Source organism: Pelophylax lessonae, assembly GCF_965119305.1.
Source record: "Pelophylax lessonae genome assembly, chromosome: 2".
NCBI classification, from domain to species: Eukaryota; Metazoa; Chordata; class Amphibia; order Anura; family Ranidae; genus Pelophylax; species Pelophylax lessonae.
Genome location: NC_138769.1, coordinates 172,992,259 through 173,004,748, shown reverse-complemented (window position 1 = coordinate 173,004,748; position 12,490 = coordinate 172,992,259).

Below are 12,490 nucleotides of genomic sequence, written 5' to 3'. Positions count from 1 at the left end.
GGGTTACACAGTCCTCTGCTGTACACCGAGTACACTGCGGGTTACACAGTCCTCTGTAAACCAAGTACACTGCGGGTTACACAGTCCTCTATACACACCGAGCACACTGCGGGTTACACAGTCCTCTGTACACCGAGTACACTGCGGGCTACACAGTCCTCTGTACACCGAGCACACTGCGGGTTACACAGTCCTCTGTACACCGAGCACACTGCGGGTTACACAGTCCTCTACACACCGAGCACACTGCGGGTTACACAGTCCTCTGTATACCGAGTACACTGCGGGCTACACAGTCCTCTGTACACCGAGCACACTGCGGGATGCACAGTCCTCTGTACACCGAGCACACTGCGGGTTACACAGTCATCTGCTGTACACCGAGCACACTGCGGGTTACACAGTCATCTGTGCACCGAGCACACTGCGGGATGCACAGTCCTCTGTACACCGAGCACACTGCGGGTTACACAGTCCTCTGTACACCGAGCACACTGCGGGATGCACAGTCCTCTGTACACCGAGCACACTGCGGGATGCACAGTCCTCTGTACACCGAGCACACTGCGGGTTACACAGTCCTCTACACACCTAGTACACTGCGGGTTACACAGTCCTCTGCTGTACACAGTCCTCTGTACACCGAGTACACTGCGGGTTACACAGTCCTCTATACACCTAGTACACTGCGGGTTACACAGTCCTCTGTGCACCGAGCACACTGCGCGGTCTGCTGTACACCGAGTACACTGGGGGTTACACAGTCCTCTGCTGTACACCGAGTACACTGCGGGTTACACAGTCCTCTGTAAACCAAGTACACTGCGGGTTACACAGTCCTCTATACACACCGAGCACACTGCGGGTTACACAGTCCTCTGTACACCGAGTACACTGCGGGCTACACAGTCCTCTGTACACCGAGCACACTGCGGGTTACACAGTCCTCTGTACACCGAGCACACTGCGGGTTACACAGTCCTCTACACACCGAGCACACTGCGGGTTACACAGTCCTCTGTATACCGAGTACACTGCGGGCTACACAGTCCTCTGTACACCGAGCACACTGCGGGATGCACAGTCCTCTACACACCGAGTACACTGCGGCTTACATGGTCCTCTGTACACTGCGGGTTACACAGTCCTCTACACACCGAGCACACTGCGGGTTACACAGTCCTCTACACACCAAGCACACTGTGGGTTACACAGTCCTCTACACACCAAGCACACTGTGGGTTACACAGTCCTCTGTACACCGAGCACACTGCGGGATGCACAGTCCTCTACACACCGAGTACACTGCGGCTTACATGGTCCTCTGTACACTGCGGGTTACACAGTCCTCTACACACCGAGCACACTGCGGGTTACACAGTCCTCTACACACCAAGCACACTGTGGGTTACACAGTCCTCTGTACACCGAGTACACTGCGGGCTACACAGTCCTCTGTACACCGAGCACACTGCGGGATGCACAGTCCTCTACACACCGAGTACACTGCGGCTTACATGGTCCTCTGTACACTGCGGGTTACACAGTCCTCTACACACCAAGCACACTGCGGGTTACACAGTCCTCTGTACACCGAGTACACTGCGGGCTACACAGTCCTCTGTACACCGAGCACACTACGGGTTATACAGTCCTCTGTGCACGAGCACACTGCGGGCTACACAGTCCTCTGTACACCGAGCACACTGCGGGTTACACAGTCCTCTACACACCGAGCACACTGCGGGTTACACAGTCCTCTGCTGTACACCGAGCACACTGCGGGTTACACAGTCCTCTGTGCACCGAGCACACTGCGGGTTACACAGTCCTCTGTACACCGAGCACACTGCGGGATGTACAGTCCTCTGTACACCGAGCACACTGCGGGTTACACAGTCCTCTGTACACTGAGCACACTGCGGGATGCACAGTCCTCTGTACACCGAGCACACTGCGGGTTACACAGTCCTCTGTACACCGAGCACACTGCGGGTTACACAGTCCTCTGTACACCGAGCACACCGCGGGTTACACAGTCCTCTGTACACCGAGCACACTGCGGGTTACACAGTCCTCTGTGCACCGAGCACACTGCGGGTTACACAGTCCTCTGTGCACCGAGCACACTGCGGGTTACACAGTCCTCTGTACACCGAGCACACTGCGGGATGTACAGTCCTCTGTACACCGAGCACACTGCGGGTTACACAGTCCTCTGTACACCGAGCACACTGCGGGTTACACAGTCCTCTGTGCACCGAGCACACTGCGGGTTACACAGTCCTCTGTACACCGAGCACACTGCGGGTTACACAGTCCTCTGTACACCGAGCACACTGCGGGTTACACAGTCCTCTATACACCTAGTACACTGCGGGTTACACAGTCCTCTGCTGTACACCGAGTACACTGCGGGTTACACAGTCCTCTGCTGTACACAGTCCTCTGTACACCGAGTACACTGCGGGTTACACAGTCCTCTGCTGTACACCGAGCACACTGCGGGTTACACAGTCCTCTGTGCACCGAGCACACTGCGTGGTCTGCTGTACACCGAGTACACTGCGGGTTACACAGTCCTCTGTGCACCGAGCACACTGCGTGGTCTGCTGTACACCGAGTACACTGCGGGTTACACAGTCCCCTGCTGTACACCGAGTACACTGCGGGTTACACAGTCCTCTGTACACCGAGCAGACTGCGGGATGCACAGTCCTCTGTACACCGAGCACACTGCGGGATGCACAGTCCTCTGTACACCGAGCATACTGCGGGTTACACAGTCCTCTGTACATCGAGTACACTGCGGGTTGCACAGTCCTCTACACCGAGCACACTGCGGGTTACACAGTCCTCTGTACACCGAGCACACTGCGGGTTACACAGTCCTCTGTACACCGAGCACGCTGCGGGTTACACAGTCCTCTGTGCACCGAGCACGCTGCGGGTTACACAGTCCTCTGTGCACCGAGCACACTGCGGGTTACACAGTCCTCTGTACACCGAGCACACTGCGGGTTACACAGTCCTCTGTACACCGAGTACACTGCGGGTTACACAGTCCTCTGTGCACCGAGCACACTGCGGGTTACACAGTCCTCTGTACACCGAGCACACTGCGGGTTACACAGTCCTCTGTACACCGAGTACACTGCGGGTTACACAGTCATCTATACACCTAGTACACTGCAGGTTACACAGTCCTCTGCTGTACACAGTCCTCTGTACACCGAGTACACTGCGGGTTACACAGTCCTCTATACACCTAGTACACTGCAGGTTACACAGTCCTCGGCTGTACACCGAGTACACTGCGGGTTACACAGTCCTCTGTACACCAAGTACACTGCGGGTTACACAGTCCTCTATACACACCGAGTACACTGCGGGTTACACAGTCCTCTGTACACCGAGTACACTGCGGGCTACACAGTCCTCTGTACACCGAGCACACTGCGGGTTACACAGTCCTCTGTACACCGAGCACACTGCGGGTTACACAGTCCTCTACACACCGAGCACACTGCGGGTTACACAGTCCTCTGTACACCGAGTACACTGCGGGCTACACAGTCCTCTGTACACCGAGCACACTGCGGAATGCACAGTCCTCTACACACCGAGTACACTGCGGCTTACATGGTCCTCTGTACACTGCGGGTTACACAGTCCTCTACACACCGAGCACACTGCGGGTTACACAGTCCTCTACACACCGAGCACACTGTGGGTTACACAGTCCTCTATACACCGAGTACACTGCGGGCTACACAGTCCTCTGTACACCGAGCACACTACGGGTTATACAGTCCTCTGTGCACGAGCACACTGCGGGTTGCACAGTCCTCTGTACACCGAGCACACTGCGGGTTGCACATTCCTCTGTACACCGAGCACACTGCGGGTTACACAGTCCTCTGTACACCGAGCACACTGCGGGATGCACAGTCCTCTACACACCGAGCACACTGTGGGTTACACAGTCCTCTGTACACTGAGCACACTGCGGGTTACACAGTCCTCTGTACACCGAGTACCAGGGTTCGTACGGTCATGAAAATCCTGGAAAAGTCATGGGATTTTGACATGACACTTTCCAGGACTGGAATAGTTATGGAAAATGAGTAAAACCCACTAAGTTTTGGAAAAGTCATGGAATTTTGTGCACCTATTTTATTTAGAAAATGTATTGTATTGTACTGTATTCTGTGGGAGCGGGGGACAGTAAGTGGACTATTTTCTCTGTTTAGGCGGATTAATCAGCCGCAGCGCACTGCACAGCTGAAGCCTGATCACTGGTCTCTTCAATATGAATAGACAGTGACAGGCTGGGAACTCTGCGGCGGATTGATCCCCTGAAACTGAGAAGTGCACTTATTGTCCCGCTCCCAGGGGCGTACCAGCGGGGCGGGGGAGGGGGGAGGCGCGCGCACTGGGGGGTGTCAGCCGGGCCACTGGGATCGCCGCACTGGGTGGGGATGTCAGCCGGGCCACTGGGATCGCCGCACTGGGTGGGGATGTCAGCCGGGCCACTGGGATTGCCGCACTGGGTGGGGATGTCAGCCGGGCCACTGGGATTGCCGCACTGGGTGGGGATGTCAGCCGGGCCACTGGGATCGCCGCGCTGGGTGGGGATGTCAGCCGGGCCACTCGGATCGCTGCACTGGGGGGTGTCAGGCCAGTGTCTGAAGGGCCGCCCGCATCGCTGCACTGGGGGGTGTCTGAAGGGCCTCCCGCATCGCTGCACTGGGGGGGATGTCAGACCGGTGTCCGCCGGGCTGCCCGAATCGCCGCACTGATGGGTGTCAGGCTGGTGTCCGCATCTCACTGTGAAGAACTTCCTAGAAGGCAGCTGCAGCGCCAGGAAGAAGGTCAGGGCCTGAGGAGTCTCGTTTTGTGTGCTGGATGGGAGGGGGATGAGATGGGGCAGCTGCATGGAGATGAATTGAACTTTCCATATTTATTCCTCATGCCTCATGTCGCTGAATACTTGTTACTCCTCCTCTCAGAAGCTGCACTAGGAATATGGAAAGTTCAATTCATCTATATGCAGCTGCCCCATCCCCCTCCTATACAACTTCCTCTGCTGCCCCCCCCCCATGCTCTTTAGCCCCCTCAGTGCTCTTTAGCCCCCCCCCCCCCCGGTGCTTTTCAGCCCCCTCAGTGCTCTTTAGCCCCCCCGGTGCTTTTCATATCCCCCCCATGCTCTCCGGCTTCCCCAGTGCTCTCCACCCCCCTGTGCTCCCTGGCTCCCCCCTCAGTTATTTCCAGTTCCCCCCCAGACAGTGCTCTCCAGTCCCCCCCCCCTGTGCTCTTCATCCCCCTGGTTTTCCCTGCTTCCACCCCCCTGCGCCTTCCAACCCCCCTGCAATGCTTTCCAAACCCCCCCCTTAATTCTCTCCAGTCCCCCCCCCCCTCCGTGCCATTCAGCTCCTCCAGTGCTCTCTGCTTCCCCTGTGCTCTCCGGCCTCCCTAGCGCTCTTCTATATTCTATCATGTCTGCAGTTATTGACCATCTCTTGCATCATGTCCGCACTCTCTGACCATCTCTTGCATCATGTCCGCACTCTCTGACCATCTCTTGTATCATGTCCGCAGTCTCTGACCATCTTCTTGTATCATGTCTGCAGCCTTTGACCACCTCCTGTATCCTGTCAACAGCCCCACACTTTTTTCCCAGGACTTGACCCCTGAGTATAGACAAGAGTAAGTGCCACATTTGTGCATCTGTGCCATCCATACCAGTCCACCTGCACCTCCATCATGACTGTGGCTTGGGCCTAAAGAGTAAGCGCTGCATTTTGTGCATCTGACTGTGCCATCCATACCACTCCGGGAGCACCTCCATCATGATTGCCTAAACTGAAGCTTTTTCCCCATGTATACTACAAAGATTGTCATTTATTTTAGTAAAAATATGCTAGGTGTGACATGGATTTTCTTCTTATTTAACATGTATACATAGAGATTTCATGAAACTTTAGGTCATGAATATTTACGTGAAGTCATGGAAAAGTCATGGAATTTTATTGGTAAAAATGTGTATGAACCCTGGAGTACACTGCGGGTTACACAGTCCTCTGTACACCGAGTACACTGCGGATTACACAGTCCTCTGTACACTGCAGGTTACACAATCCTCTGTACACGAGTACACTGCGGGCTACACGGTCCTCTGTACACCGAGTACACTGCGGGTTACACAATTTGCAGAGCATGCGTAGTCATGATGTTACGATTTTTTTCGGACGAAAACTGTACTAATGAAACAAAAATCAGAAGTTGTGTTCACAATTCACAGAACACACATTCAGCTTCTGTCGTACCAAAATTCTTAATTGGCTGTCGAAAGCACTATACTAACAATCCGAAAATCTGCAGAATGTTCTTCAGACCAAATTTTACTTTTGATTTTCTTATCGTGTGTATGGGCCTTGAGGTTGGATACACACTATACAACTTTTATTGCTTGATTTCCTTTAGATTTAAGCCTCGTACACACGCACAGATTGTTGGCCGTAAATTGTTGGCCAACGTCCGATCTGCCTATTGTAGGCTTGTTAGTATGATGCTTCCGACAACCAACTGCGAATTTTCAGCCGAAAAAAATCTGGTGTGCATGCTATAAAATTTTTGTTGGCCAACAAAGAACGGCCGATTGTTCCTCAGTCAGTACAGATTTCGACAGACAAAAATCAGATGAGCAAGACTGGGCATGCTCAGAGAAGAAAAAACACAGGGAAAGTCAACCAGAACATGACATCACTTCTGAAGTTGGTTTTTGTTGGCCAACAAAAGTCCAGTGCAAGTCTAGAGCACATTTCAACCAACAAACGACACTGGACAAAAGTTGGCCAGCAATCTGTGCTTGTGTACAGGGCTTTACCTTCAACTATGTAGTGCAAGGGCCTGCCTGATTCCATACAAATTAAGTGTTTAGGTTTGACCTCATATTATATGGTTTCAGTAAATCTAAATGAAAAAATATGTAGAAAATTGTATAGTATGTATCCAGCTTTAGTCTGTAGGGTTCAATATTGAGTTGGCCCACCTTTTTCAGCTATAATAGCTTCAACTCTTCTGGGAAGGCTGGTTATAAGGTTTAGGAGCGTGTCTATGGGAATGTATGACCATTCTTCCAGAAGAGCATTTGTGAGGTCAGGCACTGATGTGGACGAGAAGGTCTGGCTCACAGTCTCCACTCTAATTCATCCCATAGGTGTTCTATCAGGTTGAGGTCAGGACTCTGTGCAGGCCAGTCAAGTTCTTCCACCCCAAAATTGCTTATCCATGTCTTTATGGACCTTGCTTGGTGCACTGGTCCAAATCATTTGGTGGAGGGGTTGTTTCTCAGGGGTGAGGCTTGGCCCCCTAGTTCCAGTAAAGGGAAAGCTAGAGACATCAGAATACCACTTTAGACAATGTCATGCTCCAAAGTTTGTGGGAACAGTTTGGGGATGACCCTATTCCTAGTCCAGCATGACTGCGCACCAGTGCACAAAGCAAGGACAGTCACCCTCTCTATTTGTCCTGTTTATCATTATCAGTGAAAGTAAGGCCCCGTTCACACTGGGGCGATCCGACTTCCCGGGGTGACCTCACAGGTCGCGGCGCGCTGCTCGCACCGCGACCTCGGAGCGGCCGGCACGGACTTCATAACATTGAAGTCAATGCAGGTCGCCCCAAAGAAGCTCCGGACCCTTTTTCTAAGTCGGAGCGACTTGTGTCGCTCCTATTAGAACGGGTCCACAGCTTCTCTATGGTAGCCCCAGTGTGAACGGGGGCTAAAAGATCCCAAATTATAGGTTTCCCCCAGAAAAGTAATAGAGAAAAAATCGTCTAATGGGGGTACTAGTTCTGGGGACCTGGGGGTCCCCAAGAGATTTCTTAACTTGCAGGGATTTCTTCTTACTTCCTGTTTGATTATGGGACAGGAAGTAAAGGAAAATCTACCCAAATGGGACACAGATGGTGAAAAAAAAAAAATGTTTTGCCTAAAAACAGCACGTTTTTGGGTGTGCAAAACCACAGAGCACTGCCATTCTGTGCAGCTGCCCTGCAGGTCTTTTTGGGAAAAGGTTCGGGGACTGTTGGAAATGGGCTGCTGCGCCTGTGCAAAAAACTGAGATGTGAACTTAGCCCAATAATATTTGGAAAATAAACTTTAAAAGGGTCCTTCACCCTCCTCGTGAAGTTGCACCCTCTCGACCCCCCTCCTCCCCAACTCTAAGGCTCCGTTCACATGGTGGCATCCCAAATCACGGCAAATCGTGGGACGCCCATGTGATTCACTTCCAATGGCACCCCAAATGCGCCGCAATTTTGCCGGTATGTCGCATACCGCATGACAAATTGCGGTAAAATCACGCAAACAGAATTGGGGGACTCCTGTTGCCCAAAAAAAGTTTTTGTACTTCTGGGCGACAGGGGTCCTGCAATTTTGTTTGTGTGATTTTATCGCAATTCGTCGGGCGACGATCGCAGCAAAATCACTCCGCTTTTGGGGTGCCATTGGAAGTGGGGGGAAGCTGATGTTCTGCTTTAACCTGTATTACCAAACATAACCATTATTTTGTTTAGTCACAAAGCCTACGATATCTTACACCCACAAAATGGGCGACATTACCTCATAAAGAGTCAACACAACAAGGGGAAAAAAATCAAGCTAAGGGGAACGTGGGAGGTTTTGCAGGTCAAATGATCCAAAAGAAAGGCTGAAGAGAACCCAGAGGGGAGTCCATGTGACAAAGGTAACTGCTGACACCGCTCAGTGATGAGTGAAAAATACAGGTGAAAAGGTTACCCTCATTGACCAGCTGTTTCCTGCCAAAAGATGTCACCAATCCAACACTCACCTGACTGAGGTAAATCCTCTCAGCAACAGCGGACAGCTTGTAACCTGAAACAGAAAGAATCAATGCAGGTCCTGGTCTGCCTACAGTAGGTGAAAAGTTCCCTGGCTGACCTCAGGTAGGTCACTACTCAGTATAAAAGGTAGTGCTGGTTCTTCAGGAATGAGAGACAACATACAGCCACAGGGTTTACAGATGGAAATGAGGGTGCAGACGGAACCAGTAGAAGCTAAGGGAAAAAATTATTTAAATAAATACAACAAAATTTCTGAGCCAATCCTTCCTCCAGGGGAATTAGCCCTTTGAAGTATTTCATGAGGTAGAATATCCATACATGGCTGGCAGGCGGTCAAAAGATCCAAAAAGGGGGCTGAAGATATTCTAGTGGTGAGTCCAGCTGACAGACCTGAGGTAACTGCTTGAATCTTCCATTTAGCTAGTAGAAGGGGGGAGGCAGGCCTAGCGGTGCATCCTCGCGATGGTGGCAGGCCTCTCGATGATGTCACGAGTAAGATGGCGGTGCAGAACCGAGCTGTGTCTGGTCACAGAAGGGGAAAAATTATCTAAATAAATACAGTTGTAGCGGGGTTAAACATGCCTAAAGACACTGTTTGATATGTGGGAAGGAACTAGGCTCCCTCTAGTGGTAGCTGCATGGAATTTCCCGGGCTGTGACTTCCTTTTCACAAGATGAAGAAACTACATCTCCCAGGCTGCTTTGCAAGATCCAGGAACTAGGCTCCCTCTAGTGGTAGCTGCATGGAATTTCCCGGGCTGTGACTTCCTTTTCACAAGATGAAGAAACTACATCTCCCAGGCTGCTTTGCAAGATCCAGGGTGCACGGCTGCACCGCACGGCACTATGGGGGAGGTTATTTAAAGGAAGAGAGAAGCGCGCGAAGGGGGGGCCTTTCTGCGCTGGACTCTGAGGAACCAGCGAGCGAGAGTGAAGGACTGACACTGGATATTGGGCCAGAGCCTTTTAGCCTGGAGGGACGACGTGGAACCGTCCCATCTCAAGCACGAGGCACATTCCTGGAGGTCATACTGCTGTTTGCCGAGACCGGAAGTCATCCGCCAGAAGGACCCCGCGCGGCTGGCATATAGCCAAAGGACTGAGACCGCAGTGGAAGCGCGCGAAGGAGAAACTTCTGTTGGTGAGAGGGCACATGCCCAATAACTGACTTTATCTGCTGAAGAGACAGTTTTATCTACAGATAGCGGTAGCGCAGCAGGAGGTGATAAAACCCCGGGGTTTATCACCATACTCTCTCAGGAGACTCATAGACAAACAATAAGGTCTGTAAAGGAGTCGCCAGAGGCTTATCTCTCTCGCAGAAGTTATTGCTCAGTTACGCAGACACCCTGCGGTGACAACTAACAGCTCGTTGTTTTTTCTCTCTTGATCTTTATTCCTAATCTGGATTACAAATGAGCTCTATTCAATAACCTTGCTAGCGAAGATCAACAAGAAAGAAGAGAACTCTGGGGGAGGGACTCAGATAGGCCCACCTACCTGGTACTGTGTCTAGCCTTAATGCAGGAGGAGTGTGGGGGTATTCTTTTACCTTTTTAAAGCTGTTTTAAATAACCTTTTATGGACTTGTATTGTATTGTATTGTATCTCCCCTATTCAATTTGATACATAGTAAACTAAGTTTGGTTAATTACAATCTTGTGCGTTGTTCCATTGTGTCACCCAGAAGGACTACTATTCAAGAAGGTAACAAGGTATTGTTGCATAGTGGAGTATTGTATTCCAACCTGTGTATCTATTTGATAGTCCAGTCCTATTCTGGGTCAGTTGTGCCTGAGGAGGGATCGAGCCAATTTGATTGGGTTGTTAGGCAGGGTGTAGACCCAATAATATAATCAGCAGCTCCTGCGGGGGTGGTGCTACACGTGGGGGCTCGTCCGGGATTTCTACAGTCCTGCAATACAACCCTCTCAGCCATAGAATCCCCTCCCACGCAGAAATGGATCCTGTCGCTGCTGCTGAGTGGTGCAAGGAAGAGAATGTCATAGTGGAAAATGGCCTGGTGGTTGAAATCAAGGGAGAAGCCTGGACTGAAGAAAAGCTCCTCCCTGTTTTGAGGGCACTATCCACAGACAGGAAATTTTGGGTGATTGACATGAAAACTGACACCACTGTCCCACACACGTATGCACTGTGTGAGTGGAGGAAGGGGGTCCCTGATTATTTCAATGGAAACAGTGTAAAAACTACTGACCAAACAGAACTTTTCCTGATACATCCAGGAGTTCCTATTGCGGGTCCCTCATCCACCACCCCTGGGGTATCCAGCCAAGAAAAAGGTGTCCAAGAAGGGCATCCTGAGTCATCACCTTTGTCGACTTTTAGCTCAGAACTGTGTGCTGTTCTTGGGGAGATTGTGGCAAAATGTAGTAGGGACTCCTCGAGCTATTTGATGACTGGATATAGGAAGCTCCGGACATTCTCTGGGAAACAGCCTGTGCCTTCAGCAGAAGATGGGTTCGAAGAGTGGTTAGATACCGCCACTCAGGCTTTGGAGGAATGGGAGGTACCAGAACAGCACAAGAAGCAGAGAATCACAGAGAGTTTAAGGGGACCTGCATTAGAGGCTGTACGTAATCTAAAGCTTAGCAAGAAGAACTGCACTGCACAGGATTATTTGGACATTCTGCAAGATGTGTTTGGTCGGACGGAGAACGCGGCTGAACTTCTCTACCAGTTGGACCACTGTTATCAAGAAGAGGGGGAGAAGTTGTCCGAATTCATTAAACGTCTGGATAGGATTATCCACCAGATTCTGTTAAAGAAAGGAATAGACCACCGGAAAATAGATGAGACTCGTGCACGACAGGTTCTGAAAGGGGCTCAACCTTTAGATCCCATTGCCATACTGTTACGAACTCGTCGAGATGGCGGCATTCTAGAATACCCCGATCTGATTCGAATGGTCAGAGAGGAAGAGGTTATGTTGGACAACAAGAAGAAAAGTCGGCAGTTTGACTCAACTGCCCGGGTTGGAGTGATAAGTGTGGAAGAGGGTGACTCTCAAGTTGAACTCCTAAAGACCCAAGTGTCTCAGTTGATAGAAATGGTGTCCATCCTGACTGGTCAGGTATCCACTCTACCCAAGGGGAGTATATCGGAGAGGCCAGATGAACCTGTTAGTCTCAGCACAGATCCAGAGCCACGGCCTGCAAGATTGTTAACTTGTTTCAACTGCGGGGGAGTTGGGCATGTTAGAAGGGTATGTCCCAGCTCAGGAAATGCTGCCGCGAAACCTCGCGAGCCAGCGGGAAACTTCAGAGGACACCGGTGAAGGAGTCAACCGGGTGTCCGCCAGTCTTAAGGGACTCCAGAAGTGGTGCAGGATCAGGGAAACTGAGTCAGGGGGTCAGACCCAAATATAATACCCCCAGTTCTAGACTCCGGGTTACTGAGGGAAGGAAAGTCAATGCACACCGGGTTCAGCGGGGGCCCAGATCAAGGAAGAAAAAGGAGAAGAGGGCCAGGGTACAGAGAACTGAATCAGACAACCAGGCTACATCAAGAGAATTCCCAACTAACTTGGTCGGGCCCTCCCCAGTGGTCTCGGTTCAGGTGGAAGGAATTTACACAAGAGCCCTCCTTGACACAGGGGCCC